This window comes from Condylura cristata, unplaced genomic scaffold (genome assembly GCF_000260355.1).
Source record: "Condylura cristata isolate star-nosed mole 26May11 unplaced genomic scaffold, ConCri1.0 scaffold00028, whole genome shotgun sequence".
Lineage (NCBI taxonomy): Eukaryota > Metazoa > Chordata > Mammalia > Eulipotyphla > Talpidae > Condylura > Condylura cristata.
The window spans coordinates 18032538-18037021 of record NW_004567129.1 but is presented as its reverse complement, the minus strand read 5'-3'; the positions used below and the strand labels follow the sequence as shown (position 1 = coordinate 18037021).

Sequence of the window (4484 nt, the reverse complement as noted above, 5' to 3'; positions counted from 1 at the left end):
TTTTTTTTTTTAATTTTAGACTTCTCTTATTTCCTAAAATACCTACAATGAATATGAGACTTAATTTTAAAAATTAAGTATACATTGTATAAACACTTCTTTCAGACTTGAGTGAAAGTGTCAGTGCCCTCTAAGATTCCGTCTGTATTTGTTTTGACACCACTCATAAAAACTTTAAGCAGACATTGAAAATGTTAATGAAGAATGAAAGCCGCTCGCATGTCTTCATCGGAAGAGTCCATCGTCTCCCGGCCGCTCCGCACTGAACACGGGTGGGGGTCGGGGCTGGAACAGGCGCCGCGCAGCCGGCACGCGGCGGGAAGGCCAGCCTTCCTCTCCCCAGGACAGAGGCCCTGGTCTCCACGAGGATGTCCCAGAGGAGGCCAAATCCTAATCTCTTTGGTCACCAGCTCATCAAAGGAGCTAAGAGAGCTCGACTAAAACACACGGACACGCACAAACCACGGCGTTCTGAAACAACCTAAGGAGACTTAAAACCGCCCTTTGCTGAAATGGCTCAGCCCCTTCCACCACGTGACCCGGCCGGCCCGGCAGCGAGCCGGCTTGTCAGCGACCGACGGCCGGCAGCGGAGCGGCTTGCCTCAGGGCCGCGCTTAGGGCCTGCGCTGCAGCCCAGCCAGCACCCCGCTGCCAGCACGCAGATCCGGAGCCTGGTGCCAGGCTCTGAGCCAGAGAAGAGGCTGAGGGCAGGGACACGGGGACCGAGGGCTTGGGCTCTGGGGCCTGGGCCCTGGTGGCCTCGCGGGAGAAGCGGAAGCGTGGGTGAGGTCTTCACACTGAATTCTTGGTGGGGGGGGGGGGTGTAGGGCCTCGCCCCTCAGGCCTAGCCGTCCCCCTCTTTGTGGTTATAGTCCCCTTAACAGCGGTTCCTAAACCCTAAATCTTTCTGACCAAAGAACAAAAACGTCTGTTTCGGCCTCCTGCACGGCGGCGTCAGGAAGCTTTGCTCGCAAATCAGCAGTCTAGTTCATACAAGAGAGAAATATGTGCACTGTGCCCTAAAACAAACTTTGCTTTCATCCAAGAGGTGTGAGCCTATTCCCGCAAGTCCTGTACAGTGCTGTGAACCAACGTCACCTTGACAAAGGGAACAAACAGACGTCTGAGAATGGACACTGCTCACGCCGTCTGGCCCTCCAGTCAGAAGCGGGGCCCTGGGTGCAGCTCCGGGTTTCCTCGTGCTGGCTCCCGGCTGTTGCCACCGCGACGCTCGTCCCTGGTCTGGGGTGCTCAGAGCACACCCGCTTACTCAAGGTCCTGCAGAGCCCCACAGTAAAAGTCCCGTTCGTCTTTCATTTGACGCATGGGTTATGTTACCTGAACAGAGAATTCTACTTTTCCTCAGCACAATTATTATCAGTTTACATGGTAGTGTTTGGAGGAAACCAGGCCTGGAGAGAAAAAGCTGGTCAGTGCCCTGCCTTGTCAGGTCATGCACGGTTTGAGCCACGTGGGGCCCATTCACCTGGCGGGCAGCAAGCGCTAAGGCCCCATCCACTGAATGTTGACCACGTGCACACACAGCCAGGTCCAGATTACATTCAGCATCAGAGCAAGCTCTAAGCAACTCTAGCACATTCAAAATTAAAGCATCTCCATTCCCACCAATGCTGGGGGGAAAAAACCTGCGAAACATGAGACGTGGCTTTATGTAGTCACATAAGCCCAAAGGGCAAGTTGTGAAAACGCTGCTTCTGAGCAGGGGGGCAGTGGAGGGCCAGCAGGGACCGCAGCTCAGAAAGCTGCTCCGCTCTCAGCACCCCCAGAGGAGACTAAGATGGGGTCCCGGGGCTAGGACCACAGAGGGGGGCGAGGCCATTCTCCCCCCCTTCCCCCCCACAGCCCGAGTCCTGAGTCCAGCACTTCTGAGCTGCCCCGTGCATAAACATGTTTGTTCAGTGACAGATGACCGTACAACACGAGCCTGCGGGCCAGGCCAGGCTGTGGGGTCGGCAGCGGGCTTGCAGAGCGAGCTGTGCAGCGTGAGGCCCTCAGAAGTCTGGGCACATCAGAAGCACAAAGGTGCCCTGAACACACACGTCTACTTGGGGCATCTGCATCGTGCGGTCCCGAAGTTTGGTCCCGGGCCCATGCCAGCTCCTCCCCGTGTCCGGTTCTCCTACAGCAGCTGCCCAACTTACGGCTTAGCCAGGGTCTGACCCTGCCCCGCAGCCTTGACCCTGGGGCAAAGCACCCAAGGAACACAGTGGGCGAGACCTTGGGACTGGGGCCCGGAAGGTCCTGACACAGCACTCAACTTAGTCCTCCTCGAAGGTCAGTAAATACAGCAGCACCTTCACTTTGCTAAGAAAAATAACCCACAAGTTGCTCCTTGAGGGGAGGGTACCCCAAGAGGATTTGAAATTTCACTCTGCTCACCCCTGAGACAACAGTGTAATGGGCAGACGCTTCTTGGCCCTGAACAAAGGAGCTAAAGGCGGGAGTAAATTATTTGACCTGCAGTCCACATCTGTGTGTGCTCTCTGGCGAAACTGTTTTTCTCTGGCCCAATGAACAGTGACTGTGCTGTGGACCTGCGAGGGGCAAAGCGCTGAAAGACAGCTACCTGCTCACGCGGCGGGGCACCAGCCCACAGGCACCCCACACAGCCAGGCTGGCAGGGAGCAGCTGTGATTAGGCAGGGGATTAGTGAAGCCAAGTTGCCAAGAGGCGAGGCAAATAAGTCCCTTATTGTTGAGAAGAATGGGAGAGCTGAGGACAAATGGGGCCCACCCTCCCCCCCAAGGGCTCAGGGTGCTTGGAGGAACAGAGGGCAGCAGGGCAGGGCCGCTCTGCCAGGTGTGCCCCAGCAGGCAGCACCCCCAAACACGTGCCACGCTGGGGCTGCTTCAGGCCCCCAAGGCAATGTTACAGGAGCGGCTGGCGTCTGCCCCATCAGTGCCTGGACACACCTTCAGGCTGGGTTCTCCTATATGAATGACTTTGCTATTTCGGAATCCTGAGGACAGATGGAAGAGCTGAACTCGGGAGACTGCAAGTCCATTTTTCTCCCCTTTTTTAAAGGTTTTTGTTTTGTTTTTTAAGCATGGCTCTGGTTCTCACCCTTTTTTTTTTTTAAGGTTTATTTATTTATTCATCAGAACTGGGGTACAGGCCAGAGGTGCAGGGGCAGCAAGAGAATTCACCAGAGAGGTAGCAGAACAGGCAGATCAACGAAGTACACTGCTGAGGGGAGCAGCGGGTGGGTCAGGAGAGGTCTGCCACGCCATGTGGTCACCTCCGGGGCAGGCGGGGATCAAACTCATGCTGAAGTGGCTTCAGCTTCTTAGTGCTGTGCTTTGACCCGCTGCGCCACCGGGCAGGGCCAGCTCTCACCTTTAACACAAACGAGTGTCCTCACGGCCAGGGGCTCTCACACATGTGTCCCAGCCTGTCTGTCAACAGCGCTGGCCAGAGCGCACTGCGTCTCAGACAAATTCGAGAAGGCTTATTTTGGGACAGCCAGCTACAGAGAGCACACAGTGTGACCCAGTAACATCCAAAACATTTTTTTGCTCTTAAAAAAAAAAAAAAGTCTAGAAAGACTTATTATGTGGTTTGATGATATAATTGCACATGATTCCAGAAAACCACAGACGGTCAGCATCTTTCCTGCCAAAAGAATGCCCACAACATTTTATTGCCAATGCCACGCCGCCCAAAAAGCTGCATTTTCAGACCATTTAATTTAGTCATGGAGCAAAAACATCATGTATGTAGAGGACACAGGAAACGAGCGGCCTTCTAGCCATGCACATCTGAGAGCGCTTAACTGGCACTGCACTGCCACTACCCGCCCTTCTCAAGGCCCAGAGCCATGGGGGGGCTAAACCCATAAGGCGCCCCCAACCCTGCCTGGAGCCAAAGGAAGCCGTCCCTTCCCTTCCTTTCCCTACATTCGGCCCCGGCCACCACCCACCCTCACGTCTGTGACAAGCCACCAGACACACTGGGACTCCCCGCTTTCCCCAGTGAGAGACCAGCCGGCCAGAGGAGCTTTGTACTAGAGGCCGAGGGCAAAACAGGGACGTGCGTATCATAAGGTGGTAGGTGGAGGTTGGCAGGGGGAGCCCTGGACTTCTGCACCATGCAGCTGAGGGAGGGGGTCCCGAAGGGGTCCCTGAGGTGGTTAGGAAGGGCAGCAGCAGGGAGGAGAATCCTCAAGTGGCCAAACCCAGGACTTCCCACTCGTAAAGGGGGGAAGGGAGACCAGCCCTTAGAGCTGGAAGTCCGCTTGGTAAACAGACCAAAGGTCGGGTGTGTGCAGCCACCACGTGGAGACCACCTCAGTGATAATGATTCAGGTAAGAATCATCAATGGAGGCCCTCCCTGGTGGCGCAGCGGGTTAAAGCACAGCACTGAGAGGCTAAAGCCACTTCCGCACGAGTTCGATCCCCGCCTGCCCCGGAGGTGACCACATGGCGCGGCAGACCTCTCCTGACCTGCCCACTGCTCCCCTCAG

The 4484-nt window shown here is 55.7% G+C and overlaps 1 protein-coding gene across 1 annotated transcript in view; it reads right to left on the bottom strand.

Annotated features, from left to right (window-relative positions):
- The window catches only part of CMTM4 (CKLF-like MARVEL transmembrane domain containing 4), a 47292-nt gene that overhangs the window by 20079 nt on the left and 22729 nt on the right, over positions 1-4484 (bottom strand). The gene's annotated exons all lie outside the window — the stretch shown is intronic.